This window comes from Psammomys obesus, unplaced genomic scaffold (genome assembly GCF_907164565.1).
Source record: "Psammomys obesus unplaced genomic scaffold, mPsaObe1.curated_primary_1811, whole genome shotgun sequence".
Classification (NCBI taxonomy): Eukaryota; Metazoa; Chordata; class Mammalia; order Rodentia; family Muridae; genus Psammomys; species Psammomys obesus.
Genome location: NW_026591598.1, coordinates 5,394,244 through 5,417,868, shown reverse-complemented (window position 1 = coordinate 5,417,868; position 23,625 = coordinate 5,394,244). Strand labels below are relative to the sequence as shown.

Below are 23,625 nucleotides of genomic sequence, written 5' to 3'. Positions count from 1 at the left end.
AGAAAAATTTTAAAAAAATAGTATTTTCTAATTCTTAGCCCACAATCAAGTTTCCTTGATGGTCCCAGATATGTCTTTTTCTGTTTAATTGATTCAAATCAGAATTTAAACAAGATTCACACGTCACTTTTCTTCCCCTACCCTTTCCTTTTTAAAATTTCGCTGACTGCTTACTGAACTATATTGTAGAATATACCCAAATCTGTTCTTGTCTTTATTTATTTATTTTTATGATTGGTTGTTCTATCCTTTATATTTTCTGGAAAATAACTTTTCTGTAGAAGTTTAAACTCACTTTGGGTAGAAAATATAAGTGTTTTATATTGTATCCTACTTGGAGGCACAGTACTAGGGGTCCTGATTGGGCTGCAAAGATGAATCCATAAAACAGTCAACGGGTCAGAGATCTCTCCTTTATAAACCCAATCACAGTTGGCAGTTACTGATGCTATATTCAGTGATCGTTGCTCCCAGGCCATTTCACTAGAGATTACCAACTTGTAACTTTTCTCATTCTCTTCTGTTTGTTTTTTGTTTGTTTGTTTTGTTTTGTTTTCTAAGACAGGATTTCTCTATGTAACCCTGGCTGTCCTAGACTTACTTTGTTGACCAGCTGGCCTCGAATTCACAGAGATCTGCCTGCCTCTGCCTCTGTGAGTGCTGGGATCACAGTCATGAGCTACTGCGCCCAGCTCTTTTTCTTATTTTTGGATTCAGTGGAATTCTAAGGCTCAGTGTCCAGTTGATAATTCACTGATACCTCTCTTGCTTTCTGACACAGCAATATATTTGAGGTTCGTCATGTTTCTTGCTTAGGATCTTGAATTTGTCATCCCTCCATGGATCCCTGGATCTTTCCAGATCAACACAGTTTCCTCATGTTATCCTAGCAATTTTGCCATTGTAGAAATAATGAGAGACAATGTTTAACCAGTTCCCTTTATATGTGTATTAGGGATATCTACAAATATTATTTTATATATACTTAATATATGTGTAAGATAAATTACTGGAGATGAGACTGATAACTAAAGGATAAATGAATTTAGAATTTTGAAGCTGGGCATTAGTGGCACACACCTATAATTCCAGCACTCAGGAGGCAGAGGCAAGTGGATCTCTGAGTTTGAGGCCAGCCTGGGCTGTAGAGTAAGTTCCAAGACAGCCATGGCTACATAGAGAAATCCTGTCTTGAAAAAAAAAAATCAGTATTTTCAGATTTCTCTCTTTAAAGGTTGTAAATGTTTGCTATCTAATGGTCAGAATACTTGTTTCCTTATGTGTGTCATCAAACTCTTAGATTTTTGCCAATTAAATTTGCTGTTTGTTGTTACTTTATTTGTCTTGTATTTCTGGAAACAGGTTCTTATGTGTGGTTCAGCCTAGTCAAAAACTCACTGTGTGGTCCAAGGTGCCCTTGTACTCCAGTCTCGGTCTTCTAGTTGTAGATTTTTAGGCATGATCTGCTTTCTGTGCCTGACTCAAAACAAAAACAAACAGTTATTTACTTATTTAAAGACTACTTGTGGTTCATTCTTTTTTACTTTAACATTTATTGTTATTTTTAGATACTGAGAATGGAGCCCAGGGCCTTGATAGGGCTAGCCATACACCTTAATAAACTGTTGGTTTATATATTTCATTCTTTTTTCTTTCTTTTTAAATTTATTTTATGTTTGAGAATTTCATGCATGTATAAAACATATTTTGACTGTATTCTCTCATTTCCTACCTCCATTCCCCTGACACTCCATTTCCCTCCCATCTTCACACCCCCCACTTTTTAAAATAACTTCATGTTTTCAGTTAGAGCTGCCTCTGTGTGCAAGAGTATGGGGCCATTCACTGGAGCCATGCATGCCCCAGAGTGAAAAATTACTCTTCCTCTGTCAGCAGCCTTCAGCTGCCAGTTGTTCCTAAACTAGAGGTAGGGCTTCATAAGTTTTGTGACTTACTTGATCTTGTATAAGTACCACAGTTGCTGTGAATGCAATGGCCATGCCATATCCAGAGTCAGCATTTCGCAGTATTCCTTCCTGTCCTGAAACTCATAACATTTCTTCTACCCTCTCTTCTGTGATATTTCTTGAGCTTTTCATTGGGGGAGAGTTAATATGAATGTCCCTTTTAGGGCAAGCACTTAGTCACTTATTCTCGGCACTTCCAGCAGTTATGAGTCTTTGCTGATCTTTTGATACCCACTACCAAAAGAAGCTTTACTGATTAAGGTCCATAATTAAATTGTTATTTGTATTTTAATCTTTGGAATGGTGGGTGGTGGTTATTTTGTTTTTGTTGATTTGTGTTCCCATACACAGAACTTTGCTTGTTAGCATACACACACACATGCATGCACATGCAATGATCACTTATTTATGAGTTGTAATGTGTGATAAAGCTATTGTCATATCTTTAAGACCATCCTTACTTGTTTTATGATATAGCCTTTAGGAATTCTGTGTCTGCATCTAATGTGTAAGAAAACAGGCTATTTTTACTAACATCTACTTGACTTCTGTAAGGTGTTAAATCTTGCATTGAATCCAAAATCACGCTGTATTACTTCTATTTGCTTGCTTCAGAAATGTTTTAAGGCTTTCCTCATATACATCTTACTCGTTCTTGGTATTCCTGGGTATTTTCTGCTATTAGATAGCTTTAACATTTAATGGTGCTTGTTTAATATTTAACATAACCAGTTCTTATAAATATGAAGACTTTTAACGTCTACATGGAACTTTTTAATCTTTCTGCATTACTGAATTGCATACTTAGAGTTTTTCAAGTGGTTTTTCTTGACTTTTCTACGTTACAGTCATATGGTCTGTAACATATGAATCCAGGATCAATTCCTGGCACCCACATGGTAGCTTAGAACTATCTAGTCCTGGGGGATCTAGCACCTCACACAGATATACAAGCAGTCAAAACACCAGATTTATCTCTGTTATTTTCTTGTCAGATTATGTTGCTAATTTAGATAGAATAGTAACAAATGGCAATTATGATCCTCTTTTAATTCTTCATTTTAGGAGAAATGTTTCCAGTGTTCTCTGATAGGTACTATGACACATGCATGTTTTTCCTATTATTGTTAGGAACATCTGTTCTGTTACTGTTAAGGAACATTGTTATTCTATTTTCATAAGTACTTTAATCAAAAATATACATAAAGGGCTGGAGGGATGGCTCGTTGGTTAGGGGCATGTACTTGTTCTTCAGCAGACTGTTGTTCCATTTTCAGCACCCTTGTCAGGGTTTCACAACCACCTGTAACTTCATTTCCAAGGAATCTAGGGCCCCTTCAGGCACCTACAGTCACACACACAAAAGCACAGAATATATGTTAAATTTTGCCTTATGCCTTTTTAGTGTTTATAGAGCAACTGATGGCAGCAGTTCTCTTTTTTGCAAACAGTAAAGCATTTAGGTTCTTTTAATGTAACACTGGATTCTGTTTACTTAATGCTTTACTTTTTAAGTTACAATACCCAAGTAAGATTAATTTTAAGGTGGCTTCTCTTTCTGTAAAAAGTCTTTTTCAAGTTTTGATATTAACATATTTTATTTTATTTTATTTTATTAGTTTTTGTTTTTGTTTTGAGACAGAGTTTCTCTGTGTAGCTTTTGGCTGTCCTTCAACTCACTCTGTAGAACAGGCTGGCCTTGAACTCACAGAGATCCACCTGCCTCTGCCTCCCAAGTGCTAGGATTAAAGCCATGCACCAACACCACCAGTTTTAACATTATATTTCATTTAAAGTTTTAAAATGTTTTCCATTTTCTAAAATTTGCAACAATTTTAAAGTAGTACTGAAATTGTCAGCTCCTAGAAAATGTAATAGAATCCCCTGAAAAACTTTACGACCTGCTTTGTTTTGTTTCTTTTTGTTTGGTGGCTAGTTCTTTTAAAACATCCTCTATTTACTATATAAAAATCAGTATCCATAGACTGGAGATATGGCTCAACAGTTAAGAGCACTGCTTTCTCTTCCAGAGTACCCAGGTTCAATTCCCAGCACTGAGATGGCAGCTCACAATTGTCCAGTCCCAGGGGGATCTGGCATCCTCACACAGACATACATACAGGCAAAACACCAATGCACTTAAAATAAAAGTAAATAAGTCATTTTAAAATTTTAATTAAGTAATTTAAAAGATCAATATTCAGGCCGTCTATAATTATTTTCATAAGTCTCACTATTTACTATAAAATTTTTATTTTACCCTTATTTTATTTAATGTATAGATTTTTATAAAACAGTTTTTTTCCATTGCAATACACATGAGGATCTTTTTATTACAAATTATTACAAGCTGCAGCTTGGGCTCACACACCCCCTCTGCCAAAGTGGTGAGAGCCAAAAGACATAAACAGTTTTTACTATTTCAACCTTTTTCTACTTCTGTGATTTCCCTATTTCCTGTTTTTGTATATTTGTGCTTTGTCCTTTCTCAGTTGATTAGTGGCTATTGATTAGTCAACTGTTTTTGTATTGTTCATATTTATTCATTTTATTATTTTAAGTATATGGGTGGGTTTTTTTTGTTGTTTGTTTGTTTGTTTGTTTGCCTGCATGTATGTCTGTGCTCCACTTGAAGGTTAGAAGAGGGTGTAGGATCCCCTTGGACTGGAGTGACAGATGATTATGAGCCTCCATGCAGGTGCTAGGAATAAAGCCTAGACCTCTGTAAGAGCCTCCATTAACTACTGAGCTATCTCTCCAAAAGCCCTGATTTTTTTTTCCCAGCAGAAGAAGTAATTTTGGTTTATTTATTTTAGTTCTTCTGGCTTTGCTTTCTATAATTTTTCTTTCATATTATAAGGTTTTTCTTATTCAACTAGCTGAATTAAAGTTTTCCTCCCTTTTGAAACTAATTAGTAACATTCATTTTTTCCTCATTAGTAAAAATATTCAAAAATTATGAATTTTCTGATCACTAAACTTTACTGCACAGTCTCTGGATTGTAGTGCTTTCATTACATAATTTTCTAGGAACTGCAGCCTTTATTTATAATCCATATTGTTAGAGAGATTTTTAAATTTTTAATTAATGTTTTTATTCCTTCAGGAGTCTTCTTAACTTTTTAAGTTAAGATCTGTTTTCTCATTTTGCTATAAATTTTCTAGTTTCAATATGTTGTTAATGAGAGAATGTGGGAAGTCTTTTTGTTGTTGTTTTGTAGTATTAAGACTCAATCCCCAGTTATTTTGTTTTGTTTTTCAAAACAGGGTTTCTTTGTGGCTATCCTGAAGCTCAGTCTGTAGACCAGACTGGCCTCGAACTCACAGAGATCTACCTGCCTCTGCCTCCCAAGTGGTGGGACTAAAGGTGTGTGCCACAATGCCCAGCTTATCTTTTCAATTTTTAAAAGGTGTGTATTCTGTGGTTTGTTTGGGACTTTTGTGTTTTTTTGTTTTGTTTTGTTTTGTTTTGTTTTGAGACAGTGTTTCATGGAACTCAGGTTGGTCTTGAACTCTTGATTCTGAGTCTAATCCTCAGGTGCTATAATTACAGGTCAAAATGCCCAGCTCTGTTATGTGCTCTTAAAGTGATGTTTGTAATACCAGAAAAGCCTTTTCCTCCTCCTTTCTTCTGTTTTTTTTTTTTTTTTTCCTTCTTGTTGTTGTTGTTTGTTTGTTTTTGAGATAGAGTATGGATATTTCCCGCTGGCTGGCCTGGAACTTGCTATGTAGACCAGGTTAGCCTTGAACTCACAAAGATCTTCCCTCCTCTGCCTCCTGTTCCCTGGTGTGCCAGCAAGTGCCTTCACCTGTTGAGCCATTTTACTAGCCCCAATTTTGCCTAAATTTTTTAAACTTTTCTTTTAACTTTGAATCATTACCTATTACGTAAGTGGTACAATTGTTGAGTTTATTCTGCTTCTTATATTTTCTCTTATTTGTATGTAATAGTCTTGCAGTCTTAGAGCATATAATAGTTGTTTCCATTTTGTTGTATGTGTGTACATTTGTTTGCATCTTACGTTTGCCATTAGTAAATATGTTAGTGCTAACTACCAGCTTCTTCCCTGGAGTTTGGCCTCTTGTTTGTTAATTCCAGTTCATCCTTAAGCTGTTTCTTCCAGAAAGGTTTGCCTGAGTAAGATTTAGACCTCTACGCATTATAGGTAGCTTGATTCCTAAAGGACTGCTCAGCCAGATACAAAATTACCTACTGCCTGTGAGGTAGAACTGTTTCTTTCTGGGAATGAAAATGTACTGTTTTTCTGCAGATGTCCTTACACTTCTTGTCATTACACAGTGTTCAGATATGACTTCTCATATAGGTTTAACTCAGGGCCATATTTACTTACAATTTGGTGTTTTCTGGGTTTCTTTAATAATCGCCTAGTTTTATTTTTCTTAATATTTTTTGTTGTTGTTGTTGTTGTTGATCTGTTACAGTTTTGAGGGAAAGGATGAGGAAATTTGGACTAAATTGCTGTTATAGTTCTACCAAAACTTGAAAGTTTGGCTTTCAAAATTATTAAGAAAACATTTCTAAATAACCCATTGGTCAAAGAAATCACAAAGGAAATTTGAATTTTGAACAGCATGATAATTAATAATATTTATCAAAACTGGTATGGCTGATTTAAGCAATGCTTAGAGAAAATTTAAAAATTTAATGATCTGTTAGAACAAAAAAACCTGAGCATTTTATCTAAAAATGTTAGAAAATTAAACACAAAGAGACTAGAGACAAATAAGCAATAAAAACAGGAGCTAATGAAATAAAAAGGAAATTTAAACCTGTCACTAGGGAGACTTCACGGGTTCTTAAGAAAGGTAGTGATGTGATCGTATTTGTTTTCCAGAAAGAGACCTCTGGCAGCAGTTTCGAGAATAGATAGAGGAGAAAAAGCTAATCTGAGAAGCCAGTAAGGGGCTTTTCAATCACTAGTTCAGGTAAGAGATGGTGATGGTCTAATATGGGATGGAGAGGAAGGAACATATTCCAAGGATTAAGTTTAAAAACATTTTTAAAAAATAAGCTTAAAAGCCCTGTCCAGAAAAGCAACAACTTTGGGTATAGTTATTGGCACATGGAACTGATTAGAAATAAATAGACCAGAACGACTAGATTTTTAAAGAAATTATTCTTATAAATAAACTATAAGCCTTAATATATATTAATAAACTACAACCCTGTAGAGAAGGTATATCAAGAGCTCAACCAGACTGGTAGGAGCTTTGTCTGTACAACTGCATTAAAGCCACTCTGAACTCCTCAGAGAAAGTGGCTAGAGGAGAAGTCTTAGGCACAGTCTAAGGTGGTCTGTACATGGAAATTCTTCTTTCCTTCTTTCTTGGAGAAGCCTCAACCTCGATTTTCAGGCCTTTCAAATAACTGAATCAGGTGCATCCACATTATCCTAGATAATGCCCCTATGTTCAGTCGTCTAATTAGGAACTTTTATTATATCTATAAAAACTCATCAGCAAGATCTATATTCCTGTTTGGTTGAATGAATAACAACTAATAACCTAGTCAAACTGACCACTAAGGGAAAACATAAGCCGAGTGTGGTGGGCTGAAACCGGTAAGCTTAGCACTTAATTAGCGGAGGCAAAAATGGCTCTTGTAGCTTTAAGGCCAACCTGGGCTACATAGTGAGTTTGGGAGCAGCTTGGGCAGCAAAGTAAGACTAGTCATTTTTTTTCCACCTATCCATAGTTGGCTTAAATTTTTTGTTATTATTTAGTCGTTGAAGCAATTTTAATTGCAGTAACTGATACGTTCTAGTTTTTTGTTTTATTTTTTGGGGTTTGGGGTTTGGATTTGTTTTATTTTGTTCTGTTTGGTCTAAAAATCTGTAGTGGTGGGTACTAAAGTCAGAATGCTAAGTCAAGCATGGTGACACTCTATAATCCCAGCACTCAAGAGTGAACAGGATCTGGAGTTTAAGGTGATCCTGAGCTACACAGAGATTTTGAGGTCAGCCTGGGCTAAATAATGAGACCTCGTTTTTTAAAACAAAGCCTAGTGTGGTGTTGGTTGTCTGTAATCCCAGCACTCAAGAGTGAACAGGAAAACCCGGACAGGAAGGGAGAACTCAAGGGCAGCTGGGCTACTTAATGAATTCCAGGCCAGCCTAGGATTTAAGTCTTTAGGAGGAATAATGTAGATAAAAACAGAAAGGGAAGGATTAGAATTAGAAGGAATTATAGCATTTAAGGAAGTAAGAAAAACAAATGAGCCAAAACTGATTGTTACAAGCAGTATAGGAACAAAAAATAAATAAATAAAAAGAGCTAAAAGTTGAAACCAACAGAAGTATATTCAAATATTAGATGATTTCAATTAAACAAGACCTTTTGCAGTAAAATCAAGGCAAGAATATCAGTACTATAATTTTTAGTCACTGATGTGTTTTCTAACTTCTGTTCTTCTTACAGCTACCAATCTATATATTACTTCCTTAAGAGCAGTCCAGCCATTCCCCAAGTCTGAGTTAGGTATTTGTCTTATATATTCCCATAGCACAGTGTACTTCCCCTATAATGGCAGGTACTATCCTGAGATGTAACAGTTTATCGTTGTATCGCCTATTAAAATGCACATAGGGAGTGTTGTTATTCACCAGTGTACTCTCAATGCCTAGCATAATTAACAGAGAGCTTTAAGCAAAGATCATGGAGAAGTTATGTTCAAATGAGCTTAAAAATCAGAAGTATTTACAGGGCTGAGTGCTATCCAAGCTGAATAAACAATAGGAAAAAGACTAGTAGTTTAGATTGAAAAGCAGACACCTAGGAATAGAATTTCTGAAGTCTGTATAATACAGTATTTTACTGAAAGACATGAAGCAAAACTTCAAAACAAAAAAGAAATGAAAAAAAATATGTTATATTTATTTAGAAATCCTAAGGTGTTAGTTATCCCAAAACAATTTATAAATATAAAACTAAATAAAATCCAAATGGGATATATTATGATATTTATAAGCCTGCTTGGTTTTATCTTTTGTTTTTGAGGCAGGCTTTTTATTATGTAGCCCAGGCTTTCCCAGACTCTACATAGACCAGAGTAGCCTCCTGTGTGATGGGATTAAAGGGTTTCACTATCATAACCAGCTTGATAATTCTGTGTTTGCATGGAAAGATAAATGATCATGAGAAACCAATACAATTTTAAAGAAAAAGGAATTGCTATGTTTATTATGAAACAGTAACAGTTATACCACCATGCTGTAAGTGTAGAGACAAGCAATTAATACACTAAGAGAGAACCTAGAAACAAAGCAGCTGTGTAATTTTGTAAATTTTATAAATTTTGAGTTAATAGGGGAAAAGTAAAATAGTAAGCTGTATTCATATAATTGTGATCACTTTGAAAATAATTGGATCCATCACAAACCTTATGAAATGAAATTTATTTCTGTGTAAACTATAATATTAAGTATGTAAAGCAAATGCGGAATTATTTTAGCAAAAAGAAAGAGTTCTAACTCTGAGAAAAATACAAATAAAGGCAAATCCTAGAGTTAAGAGATGGTTCAGTAAAGTACATGCTGCAAAAGCATGAAGACCTGAGTCTAGGTCCCCAGCATCCAAGGCTGAAAAAGCAAGGTGTGGTGGCGTGTACCCTTAATCCCACTTTGGTTGGTTGGTTGGTTGGTTGATATTTTGACACCCTGGGTATTCCTGGCTGTCCTGGAACTCACTCTGTAGACCAGCTGGCCTAGAACTCAGAAATTTGCCTGCCTTGGCCTCTGGAGTGCTAGGATTAGAGGCATGTACCACCACTGCCCAGCATTGCTAATCCCATTGTTGGGGAGCCCAAGATGGGAGGATTCCTGCAGCTTGCTGGCCAGCCATTCTTACTGAATCAGTGGACACCAGGTTCCTAGAGAGACCCTACCTAAAAACTATAGTGGAGTGATTGAGGAAGATGCCTGACATGTCAAAAGCTAGAGTTTGTATAAATCCACAAGATTAAATAGGAGACTGTTTACAGTTCATAGAACAGAACTTTATAAACTCTAATGACATATAGAAAAATAGGTAGTTCTCAAAGAAGGAGAGCTAGTGACTTATAGGCATAGAGATTCTCATATTTACTAATAATCAAGAAATTACAAATAAAATCAATAAAGGTACAGTTTCACACCCACCCAATTCATACAGTTTTTTAAAGTCTTATAAAGGTAACACATGCCTATAATCCAACCACTTGGACTGTCAGAGAGAGTTCAGGGCTAGCCTGTACATCAAATAAGACCTTCAAAATACATACAGTAAGACAGTGAATGTTGGTGAAGAACTCATAGTATAGAAATATGTTTCAGCATAACTATTGTAAAGAATGTGGGTTTTTGTTGTTGTTGGTGGTGGTGGTTGGTTGATTGGTTGGGGGAATTTTTGTTTATTTGGTTTGGATTTTACTTCGTTTTTTAAAACTAATTAAGAGACAGGGTCTAATGTAGCTCAAGCTGGTCTTGAGCTGTGTTACTGATAAAGACCTTGAACTCCTAATCCTCCCACCTCCATTTCTACATGCTGGAATTGCAGGCATGTACCATGATGCATGAAGGAGAACAGTTTTCATTACCTAGGAAAGATGAAGTAAAGATGATCTTAATCATATCTTAAAGTCATACTGTACTTTAGAGATACTTGCATATAATGTACTAATGTAATAGCAGAAAACTGGAAACAACCAGCCTATATTCCTATCAACATCAACATTAATAAATGGTACATAAATTATTATTTGATATATGACCTGTTAAATAAAAGTATATATCAAAATAATTATTAAAATAATGTTGAAAATAATAGTAAATTGCAAAAGTATATGTTTTTATATAAACATAAAACCAAATATATATCGGATATATACAAATTTAGTAATATTTAAAAAACATAGATGGGACAAATTCCAACATGGTAGTTGCCTTAGGAAGAAAGATGGAATAAGAATAGAATAATCATTATGGGGCAGTGGTGGTGAACATCTTCAATCCCAGCACTCAGGAGGCAGAGGCAGGTGGCTCTCTGTGAGTTCATAGCCAACTTGGTCTAAAGAGCAAGTTTCAAGACAGCCAGTACTACACAGAGGAACCCTATCTTTAAAAACCTAAACAAACAAACAAATAGGTATAGTATCTAGAATTCTAAATGGTTCTTCCCTACTAAGGTTTATTAACATGTAATTGACAGAAATTATGTATATTTAAGGTATACGATATGTCTGATAACACATAGTCCATGTGGAATCATTGTCACATGCAGCATCACCAGCACCTCACATATCAGTCACATTTGTGGCGCAAGCCTTTAATCCCAGCACTCAGGGAAGCAGAGGCAGACAGATCTCTGTGTTCAAGGCCAGCTTGGTCTACAAAGGGAGTCCAGGACAGCCAAGGCTACACAGAGAAACTTTGTCTCAAAAAACAAAAAAGACAGGTTTTCCCCCCTACATTTCAACTTCTGTGAGATTGGAAGCTGCCTTAGAATTAATGATTCATCACAGTCTGGTTTTTTTTAATTCTTATTTGACATATTGCCATCAGTGGTGCCTTAGAATGAAAATGCAGAGTGATTAGCACATTTTGAGGCTGACCCCATATACTACTTGGATTTTATTATTGTAATTCATATGTGTGAGATATATCACACCCCTTAGGTGGAGTTTTGTTTGGGCCCAGGGGTCCTGGGGATTAATCTAGGGTCTAATAATGCTAAGCACATACTCTTTCACTGAGCTACATCCCACACCTTTTCCTCTAAATACGTTATATTCTTATCTCAAACAATTTCCACTATAGAACTGAGGGCAATGATGCACACTTATAATTATGTCTATGTGGGAGGCTGAGGTGGGGGGAGCAGTTGAGCACACTGGTTCACTTTGAGGCTGGGTAACGCAGGAAGACTGCCTCCATCTCAAAATACACCCCACAAAGTTAAAGGTTAACACATAACCCAAACTGAATAGTATAAAGACAAAAGCCATTTGTCTAAGCTCATATGGTCTTTACTTAAATAGTAGAGGCCAACTGATTCCAGTTTATGAGTGTGCTTAGACACTTTAAGGTTAAAACATTATTTTAAGGAGATAACACAGTGGTAGAGTACTTGCCTAAGGTGTAAATTACTAGGTTCCAAAAAACACCTTATTAAGGCTTTTTAATAAAAAATAGCTTGCTATAAAATATTCTTTGTCAAGCCAGGTATAGTAGCACATTCTTGTTGCCTCATCTATTCAGAATATATAAAATATATGTGAAAGATCCCCGGAGGGTATCTTCCGTCAGAGAGACCCCCTCCCAAGGAACAACGAGTCCATTCGGATGCAAACAGCAAGAGGCTTTTATTTTGATTCACGAGTACTCGGGGCAGCAAGGTCACTCGGGAGGAACCTTGCGCGCCTCCTAGATGGGAAGCTGGGGTTTTTATAGGGTTTTAGAGGCAGAAGCACTGGTACAGAAGCGAGAGGGCATGGTTACAGGGGGCTGATTGGTACGTTTACACGAGACCACAATTTGCGTCAAAGTTTGGCAGGGGCACCAAGATTCCAGGAACTGGGTGGTCAAGGGGGGTAGGATGACCCCTTGACGTGGCCCGCCACCTGTTATTTTGTTTTTTCCTATCTTAGCTGAAACAGTCTCACAGATATCTATGAGAGTGATTAACACAAACTGTTTTTAGTATGACTGGGGCAGCCTGACCACAGATATCCCAAGTGGGTGACACAGCTAGGATTTTTCAGTAATTTTCCAGTTTCTCATCTGGCCTTCAGAGTTTTACAAAACAGTGGTGTCTCACAAAATGGCGTTAGCTATGTTTAACTTAGTGTGAGGCTGGGGTCTTTCATATGTACAAATTAAATATTTGTTGACAGTAAATCTTAAATTTATTTTCAAACAATTCTTTGGTATACTATTTTCTTTTGTTAAAGATGAAAAGAAATTGCATAATAATGTATGTGTTTAATTTTACATAAAGACTTAAATCTTTTTGTTTTGTGCGTCACCACACTGAGCTAAGATTTAAATCTTATTTGGTCATGGTGATGCATGTTGTAATCCTAGCACTTGGAAGGAAGATCAGAAGTTCAAGGTCATCCTCTGTTATAATAAGTTCCAGACCAACCTGGGCTCAGTGAGACCCTGTCTCAGGGGGAAAAAATTACGTTTTGCCCCAGTATTTGATGTTGCAGGACATAGAACATAGTCAGGATATTTTTCAGAATTGATCAGTGTTTTGATTTTATAATCACCAGTGCTGAGAATTCTTGATATAAATATATAATGCAAAATAACCGAAGTATTTTTTAGGAGTATTTTGGAAATTCTGTTCCAATCCCAAACCAAATTTTTAAAATTTATTTATTTTTTTATTAATTAGTTTATTCACTTTGTATTTCAGCTGTAGCCCCTTCCCTCAGCCCCTCCTTATCCCACCCTCTCTCCCTCTTCTCTTCCCATTGCCCCTCCCTTAGTCCACTGATAGGGGAGGTCCTCCTTCCCTTCCATCTGACCCTACCCTATCAGGTCTCATTAGGGATGGCTGCATTGTCTTCCTCTGTGGCCTGTTAAGGCTGCTCCCCCTTCATGGGAGCCAGCCACTGAGTTCATGTCAGAGATAGCCCCTGTTCCCCTTACTAGAGAACCCATTTGGAGACTGAGCTGCCATGGGCTACATTTGTGCAAGGGTTCTAGCTTATCTTCATGCATGGTCCTTAGTTTGAGTATCAGTCTCAAAAAAGACCTCTGTGCCCAGATTTTTTGGTTCTGTTGCTCTCCTTGTAGATCAGGTAAATAGATTAAATAGATTAAATAAATTAAATTCCTATATCCCCCAAGGAAATAGCAGCAGTCATCAAAAGTCTCCCTTCCAAAAAAAAAAAAAAAAAAAGCTCAGGGCCAGATGGTTTCAGCGCAGAATTCTACCAGACCTTCAAGGAGGAGCTAATTCCAATTCTTTTCAAACTATTCCACAAAATAGAAACAGAAGGAACATTACATTACCAAACTCACTCTATGAGGCCACAGTCACCTTGATACCTAAATAACACAAAGACCCAACAAAGAAAGAGAACTTCAGACCGATATTTCTTATGAACATCAATGCAAAAATACTCAATAAGATACTCGCAAACCAAATCCAAGAACACATAAAAGATATCATCCACCATGACCAAGTAGGCTTCATCCAAGGCATGCAGGGGTAGTTCAATATATGGAAACCCATCAATGTAATCCACCATATAAACAAACTGAAGGAGAAAAACCACATGATCATCTCCTTAGGTTCGGAAAAAGAATGTGACAAAATCCAACACCCATTCATGTTTAAAGTCTTGGAGAGATCAGGGATACAAGGCACACATACCTAAACATAGTAAAGACAATATACATCAAGCCTATAGCTAACATCAAACTAAATGGAGAGAAACTTAAGTCAATCCCACTGAAGTCAGGAACAAGGCAAGGCTGCCCACTCTCTGTATCTCTTCAACATAGTACTTGAAGTCCTTAGCTAGAGCAATAAGACAACTAAAGGAGATCAAAGGGATTCAAATCAGAAAAGAAGAAAGTCAAAGTATCACTATTCACTATTCGCTGATGATATGATAGTATGCATGAGCGACCTCAAAAATTCAACAGAGAACTCCTGCAGCTGATAAACACCTTCCGCAAAGTGGCTGGATACAAAATTAACTCAAAATTCTTTTAACAATTTTTTTTATTAAAATTAAGCCAGTAATTTAAACAGCATTTTTGTTTGCTTGTTTCTCTTTCTTTCTTTCTTTCTTTCTTTCTTTCTTTCTTTCTTTCTTTCTTTCTTTCTTTTTTTTTTTTGCTTGTTTCTTGAGACAACATCTCTCTATTAGCCCTTGGTGGCCTAGAACTCACTGTGTAGACCAGGCTGGCCTTAAATTCATAGAGATCTGCCAGCCAAGTGTTGGGATTAAAGACATGGGACACCATACGCCACTCAATCATCAGTTTAAAAAATCAAACTTTCTAATATAATGGAACTTATAGGTACACTAATTTGATTTATGCTGAGGAATGACAGAAATAGTTTCTTTTTATAGTTATAATTATAGTAAAGTGTTCTAAATAAGAGCAGAAAACTTTGGGAGCACAGTAAAATAACTGCAGTTCTTCATAGCATATAGTAGTCCCTGATTTAAGCCAAGGTATTTGAGGCAGCATTTGTTAGAAATACATGGTGTTATGGTATGTATAGTTCAGAGTTCTCACATTTTATGTTCAGAACCAAGGCTGCAGCACAGGCAAGCGCTTTCAAAAAACAACTCACTCATTACATATTTGATACTTAGTTTTCAGTCATTGAGTCAGAAGCCTTTTATTGTTTTTCAGAGATCCCATATTTAGTCATGACTCCATTCACTGTGATGGAAGTCAGGCTTACCCAAGCATTCTGCTTTTGCATTAGAAGACCCGTGCACTGGTAATAAGAATATCAGTGCAGCCTTCAGATTGGTTTCTTGACACGTTTCTGTTTGACTCTTTTTGTGCGCCCTTCTTGTTTGGCTTACTGTGGTCCTTTTGAAATCACACTTTTAATTTTGTCTTTTGACGTCAAACAATTCAAAAACATTAATAGACAACATCAACAACAAAAACCTAACATCAGGGCAAAGTAGTACATGAAACTACCTCAACTACAGAGTGGAACTACAGAGCTATGTGGGTGGGTGGGTACATGGGTGAGAGGTATTACTCCAAAACACAAATAACTAAAGACACTATAAAATAGAATGAATGTCAAATAAAAACAATAACAGCAAATCCCAGGCCAGAAACAACAACAAAAAAAAAATTTTTTTTTAACTGGGCATGGTTGAGGCAAGGCATTTAAAGTTGGAGGTCATCCTTTGCTACACTGAGTTGAAGGCCAGTCTTGTGTACATGAGCCCTCTCTGACAAAAGAGAAAAGTCCAGCTGCACATCTACAAAATTGGGAGTCAGGGCACCTCCTCCTAGATCATCTCAGATCTCTCCTCAGTGGAGAGATGCCTGGCTCTCCTGTCTTTGCAGTAATGGTGACAGCAGCATGCCTTGTTCTGGCTGTACAGGAGGCTAGCCTTGATGGAATAGGGCTCTACACAAGGGTGTGGGTGAGTGTCGGTCCCCTCCCCATTCTTGCACCCTAAGGACCAAGTGTCAGCTTACTACTTCAGGTTGAGTTCCATGGCTGACACCTTCAGAGCCTCACAGCCAGGGCAGGGGGCTACTGCTCCCAGTTACAATCCTGATCTCCAGGACTCAAACAGGAGGTCAGGGAATGTGGAAGTTATGATTGTAGTTCAAGTCCTCTTTTTTTTTCCCCAGGGCGTTTAGGAGAAAAAAGTGTATGAGAGGCAGTCTTCAAGCACCGTATTCACATACTGAAAAGTGTCTTTTTTAGGTTTCTTAACTGATAGGTGTGCAGGAAGATGAAGCAGTGGATCTCTTGAGCCCAGTGAAATAAGACTGGGCAGTAAAGTGTGACCCCATCTTAAGAAAGAAAACCAAGTTTCTGTGTCAGAATTTCTCCTTCAGGAATTTAGAAGCACTTTCCCATTTGTATTGTTATTCTTTTTGTCTGCTCGATTAAACCTAGGGTATTGATAAACCCTGATCTATTTTTACAGTTTATACACTATAAAGTCCACCCATTTGTCTTTTTAATCTCAGTTTTGAGTTATTTTATGGTAATTTTCCACAATTTTCTAAGCCTCTGTTCACTTTTTAATTTCTATTTTTAATACTTCTTTTTCTGCTTCCTAGATACTGTTTTTTAAAATAGTACTCTATTCTTGTTTTACAAGTGCAATAGCTTTTAGCTCTCTGAACATAACGATTTCTTCCTATGTATACTTACATTTTCCTTAAATTCATGGGGTTTTTTTGTTGTTGTTTTGTTTTGTTATCTGAATATGTCTAGTGTTCTTTTTATCTACTCATGGTTCAGTGGAAGTGTCTAAAACACTGAATGGAAGCCCTGCACGAACAAACAATGCTTGTTATCCTGGACCTTCATGATAGGGTGAATTCAAAGTTTAAGTTTGGGACATTTTAATTCTTTGGTCTCTTCATAGCAGGTAGGTTTATACAAAGATTAGCCTTCTCATACACCCATCTAAAGGCTGAGTCTGGTCGCCTGCACTCTAAAAGCCAAGTTGGAGATCCTCGCCAGAGGAATTTCTGTATCAGCATTTAATGTTTACATTCATTTACCTCCTTGTTTGTGGTACAGTCCTGGGCCTTCAGCTATCCCTGGCATCCTCCTTCCAGGGAGCTTTTGTTTTGTTTTACCTTTTTTAGAGAATGAGCCCTCAATCTTTTACAAGGACACAAGGGCAGCTGTTCAACAGTGAAGACCCAAACAGAAGGCTTCAGACTGCTTTTTTCTTTCTTTTATTTCTTTTCTTTCTTCTGCCATTTAACTAGCCCCTTAATTTTTTAAATCTCTGCCTGTGTACCTATCAGAGTGACTAATCTTAAGTCTGATAGTATTTAACAACTGTGAATTGTGCCCAGTACAACTTGGTTTTTTCAAGTCTTTAATTACATGTGTTTATTGTGTGGTGAGAACATGTGCCAGGGTGCATGTGTGGAAGTCAGATCTTCTACCATGGAGGTTGCTGGGATGGAACTTGTGTGGTCAGGCTGGAAGAAAGTGACTACCTGTTAACCATCTCATGGACCCCACCACAGTAACTCATGTTGCTGTGAGGTCAGAAATTGAAATCACTGTGAAAGAATTATTATGTTATCTAAGTTATTCAAAAAAAGTCACCTAAGAAAGAAATGTACATCCCTCATGACCCAGCATTTCACACATAGTCTGTTCTAGAGGGGTGTGTGTGTGTGTGTGTGCGCACATGTAAAGATAATATGCCCAATATGCCCAACATGCACAATGGTTCACATCTGTAATCTCAATACTTGGAAGGCTGAGGTAGGAGAACTGTAAATTTGAGACCAGTCTGGTATATGATACCCTATTTCAAAAGAGGAAAAAAGGGAGTTTAAAACAAAAAAAAACAAAAAACAAAAAAACAAGTCAGGCATTGTAGCCCATTTTTATAATCCTAGCAAGCAATTACAAATATTACAAGTATGGCCTTGACTACATGGTAAGTTCCAGGCCAGCCTGAGTTACATAGCAAGAACTTGTCTTTAAAAAAATGTAGAAAATAAGGAAGGAAGGAAGGAAGGAAGGAAGGAAAGGAAGGAAGGAAGGAAGGAAGGAAGGAAGGAAGGAAGGAACTATTGATAGCATTTTTTAGTATCCAAGAAAAAGTATCAAGACTACTATCAACCACAATTAGAGTAGTTGTATACGTCTCAAAAAATTACACCAGTGAAAATTAAGAAATTTCTTGAATTTATGAGGCTGGAAGGGGGAGGTAGGGTGGGAAAGTGTGTTTTTATCTGTCCTTTCCCTGATCCCTTCTCTTTCCTAAACTGCAGGAGACTAAGCCCTCTTGGGCTTTGGTGACCCCACCACTGGAGTGTTTATTTCATGGTGGATTTTATTGTACCCGGGTACTAAGATTCCTAGCATATAATCATTTTGTAACACATTCTGACTTTACCTTCCCTTCTCTTCCCTGGGAAAATAAAGACTTTTTGGCACTCAAAAACAAAATTAAGAAATTAATTATATTTAATTGATATGGTTAACTTAGAAAAGTTTCAGCTAAAATCTGGAAAATATATCACATACTTTATGTTTTCAGCTACATAAAATTCAAGAACTGTAAGTATAAACTAGATTTAGTGATATATATTTATATTGTAAATCCAAAAAGAAGGAAGTTAGAAGTAAAAATTCTGGTTCCTTTAGAGAACTGTTAGGTTTGGGAAGGATTTTGAGAAACAGGCTTCTAGGGTACTAGCAAGATGATCTTTTTGTTTTTAGGTGTTTTGTTTTTTTTTAAGATTGTTTATTTTTTATGTATACAATGTTCTGCCTGCATGCTGGAAGAGGGTACCAGATCTCATTATAGATGGTTGTGAGCCATCATGTGGTTGCTGGGAATTGAACTCAGGACCTCTGGAAGAACCGCCAAAACTCTTCACATCTGAGCCATCTCTCCAGCCCCCAGATTATTTTTTGTGTCTGAGTGTTTTGTCTGTGTTTATACATGTGTATGGCGTGTATGTCTGGTGCTTCTGGAGGCCAGAATGTGTTGGATCTCCTGTAACTGTAGTTACAGATGGTTGTAAGCCACCATATGAGTGCTGGGAACCTGGAAAAGCAGTCAGTGCGCTTAATCAATGAGCCATTCTCCAACCCCTAATTAATTTTTAAGTGACACAATTGAGGCAGGTAGTAGTTGTAGCATGTTAGCTTTCAAAATACTTCCCAACAAGATCTGCCCAGGATTAAATTATAGTTGTGATAATTTTTTTGTCAAAGTCCATCATATATTTTTTGCTATTAATTTTTGATCCAGACTTTCTTGGTACATGTTCTAATTATTTTAAATGTTGAAAATGCTTAATTCTTTATTTGCAGCTGTAATTTTCTGTTGTGTTGATTTATTTAATTTATTTGCATATATATTTATATATTTTTGTTGTTGTTTTTTCAAGACAGGGTTTCTCTGTGTAACCTTGGTTGTCCTAGACTCACTTTGTAGACCACGCCAGCCTCAAACTCACAGAGATCCACCTGCCTCTGCCTCCCTGAATGCTGGGGTTACAGGCATGCCCCACTACACCCAGCCCTATTTACTTATATTTTATTTTTCCAGTGCTAGGGATCAAATCCAGGGACTTGTGCGTACTAGACAAGTCCTCTCATCGTTGAGGACCCCAACTCCCCTGTGTCCTCATACAGTGTCAGTTTCAGAGTACAGTGAAAATCCTAATTTTCATGAGACATCATACAGTCTCTTCAAAGAATTATTGTACAAATAATCATTGTACTTTGATAGTATAGCTCTGCCTACCAGCAACAGATGAATGAGAAAATGACATAAGTGAAAAAAGATGCTCCAAGTTGCTACCATGTTTGAGGCACAAGTGGGTACCTTGCACTGGTAAATTTCCAGTGCTCTGAGAAGTATTTTATTTTTATTTCTGAGTATGTGTTTGTGTATGTGTGTACACACAGTTTGTACATATACATTTATGATGTGTTGTAAGTATCCACAGAGAGGAGAAAAGGGCATCAGATCCTTTGGAGCTGGAGTTACACCTGGATCTGAGTCTGGGCACCAAACTCAGGTCCTCGGGAATAGTTGTAAGCATTTTTAACTACTGAGCCATCTCTCCCACTCCAGAAATTTTTTTGTTTGTTTTTTGTTTTTTTAACAGATGAATAATTAGAAGCTCCAAGGACTGGAAATGAAGGTCAGTGGTATCACTCACTTAGCATGCATAAGGCCATAGGTTCAATTCCAAGGACCATAATAAATAAATATATTAATAACACTCAGAAAAAGTCACAACTAGTGACCACTGAGCTAGAATTAAGCTCTAGTAAGTCTGTTTGATTTCCAACCCTTTTTTCATTCTGTTTGTGTTGTTTTTCAGTGTTGGAATGGTCTTTTTTCTATTATTCTTCTGTCATACAATACACTCTGACCACAGCCTCCTCTCTACTCCTCTCAGTTTGTCCTGTACCTTCCCTCTCCCCCAGATCCACTGGTCCTCCATTTCACAGAATGATTTTCTTTTATTGAGCTTTTAAAAAAATGTTTCCTAGTAGTGCACTTGTTAGTCCACCTAAGGCCCTGGGTTAATCCCTAGAACAATCAGTTGATTAGCTAATTAACTAAACAAGCATGCAGTAAGTGAGAAAAGTAAACACTAAGTGTCCAACAGAAACAAAAAATTGGGAATTGGGTTGGGAATGTAGCTCTGTGGCAGAGCATTTGTCTAGCATGTAAAGCACTAGGAGAAAAACAAACAAAACAATTTTATCCGCTATCAATGAATAAATCTAGTAAAAGATCCATGGATTTTAGAATAAGAGACTCAGTAATCCATTATATTATGTTCACAATTGAACAGCCAATTCACTTACAATCTTATTACCAAGTTTGAGAATTTTTTGCTTCAGTTATCTATCAGATATAATCGTAAGTAATTAGTAATCTCATTTCCTCCACACTTCCTTAACTTCTCTGTTTCTCAGTTTAACTGAATTCTGGTGCCTGCACTACATTTGTTTTTACAATGTAATCTCATTTTTTACAATACAATCTCATTCTATTGATTGATGTTTAGGTGGATCGTATTATCTTTTTAATTATACTTTTATACGTGTGTCAGAGGTCAGCTTGGAGAAGTTGGTTCTTTCCTTCTGTCTTGAGAATCCTGGGATGGAATTAAAATCCTCATACTTGGTGGCTGGCACCTTTACCCACTTAGCTGTCATACTGGCCCTTGATTCCATTCTTTCTACTCTTACACATCATGCTATATTAAGAAATCTAATTTCCATGCCATTTTATAGTTGTAGAATTTTTCAAGGATATATATTTATTTTAATATAGTGGAATTGAGTTGAAAAAACTGTATATCTTCTTGGTTTTATATGTTATCTTTTAGTGATACAATTATTAGTTTATAGTCTATAATCTAAATCCTTTCATTTTCTTTATGGATTGTTTCCAGTTTGTGGTGCCAGTCTTGAAGTTTTGTAGCCCTATTGATTCTTCAAAATTGTTTTAAATATATTTATTTAGTTATAAATTAGTTAATGAAATTTTATGTGCTTTACCATTCGGGTTTTGAGATATGATATGTCTCACATCTTTCGCCACTTTTATTGTTTTATTTAGGTTTTAGGAACTTCACATATCCTATTTAATAATCTGTTGTACATTTTGCACACATTCTTCAATTTCTAGCTTGGTAAGGCTTGTCTATGATGTCTTTTATTAGTTTTATGGTTTTTAATTTTACGTCTTGTTTAGAACATTCTTCTTTATCTTCAAGATCATAAAGATACTCTATTTTCTTGTTTGTTTCTTCTGCTTATTTGATTCTTTAAATAGTTTTAATCATATAGGTGGAAGTTTTCTATTCTAATGATTTTCATGTTTACCCAATAGTATTTTGATTTGAAAACGATTGTAACAAATCTGATTATTCTTTTTATTCATTTTTTTGTGTATGACTGTTTTTCCTGCATGTATGATTGTTCACCATGTATATGCTGGTACCTGTGGAAATAAAATAAAAGGGTATCACACATGTACGCATACAATAAGTAAATAATTTTTTATAAAAATTTAATTTGTTGATTGTAAGGAATATAAAAATGATTCATTTTTAAGCTTATGTATTTTTCTCTTTTCTTTATTATTATCATTTATTACAATTTATTCAATATTTATCCCTGCTGTGGCCTCCTCCCTCCTCTCCTCACAATCCCTCTCTCCCTCCCTCTCTGCCCCTCCCCTAGTCCACTGATAAGGGGAGGTCCTCCTCTCCTTGTATTTGACCCTGGCTTATCAGGTCTCATCAGGACTGGTTGCATTGTCTTCCTCTGTGGCCTGGCAAGGCTACACCACTCCAGGGGGAGGTGATCAGAGAGCCTGCCACTGAGTTCAGGCCAGAGAAAGTCCCTTTTCCCCTTACTAGGAAACCCACTTGGAGACTGAGTCTGTGGGCAACATCTGAGCCGGAGTTTTAGGTCCTTTCCAGCTTATGTATGCCAATATTCCTAGTAATTCATATATATATATATATATATAGTAGTTTTCTATATAGTTAGACTGAAGTATAATAATTTGTTTTTTCTTACTTTTTAAATTTTTATTTCTCTTAATTTGCTTTACTGTGCTAATTAGGAACTTGTATTAAACAAAGTTGGATTTACCATGGAGTGTTGTTGGATAACTGACAAGGAAGTTCCTTTTTAGCCCTAGTACAGTAAGAATTATAGTTCCTAAGTGTTTTTGGTGGACTATTATCCATGAAAATTATTACATGCCTTTCCTCTTTAAGGAAGATTTATATTAACATAGACCCTTTGATTAACAGATTTCATTGTGTTTATAGTTTATTTTTTAATCCTGTCCACTTCAAAGGACCGAAGGAGCATGGAGGCCCCCTGTTTCAGTGCCACACAGGGGGAGGGGAGACGGAGCGTCTTTACTGCCCTTCACCTGTAGAGGGTAAAGGCTGCAAGACCGCGGAGACAAATACAAATGCCGACTCTACCTCGACCCTGGTTCTCCTTTTCCTTCCCTAGCGTTTTTTATTTGGATGTATATTTTTACTTTTTCAGGGGGAGGGTGTGCAGGAAGTTGTCTGGAGAACGCTTTTGGGAATGAATGGGGAACATCTTCTTCAAACTTATTCATGAAAGGGAAAGAAGGAATAAAATATATATGTAGGCTTATGAAATATTAGGAGTCTGCTGGCATCGTGATACATGCCTGTAACATCAGCTGGGGATGGAACAGTTGATCTGGTTGATATAGCACAATGGGTAGAGCACTTGCCCGGAGCACAGAGTCCTAGGTTCAACCCATAGTACCACATAAACCAGACATGGAGGTACAGGCCTATAATCTAAGTGCTTGGGAAGTGGAAATAAGATGATCAGAGAAGTCCAGGGTTATACATATACATACGTACATACATACATACATACATACATACATACATACATACATACATAC

At 36.6% G+C, this 23,625-nt stretch overlaps 1 protein-coding gene across 1 annotated transcript in view; it reads left to right on the top strand.

The window, feature by feature from the left end:
• Ago3 (argonaute RISC catalytic component 3) overlaps window positions 1-23,625 on the top strand; it is an 87,661-nt gene that overhangs the window by 27,391 nt on the left and 36,645 nt on the right. The window lies entirely within an intron of this gene.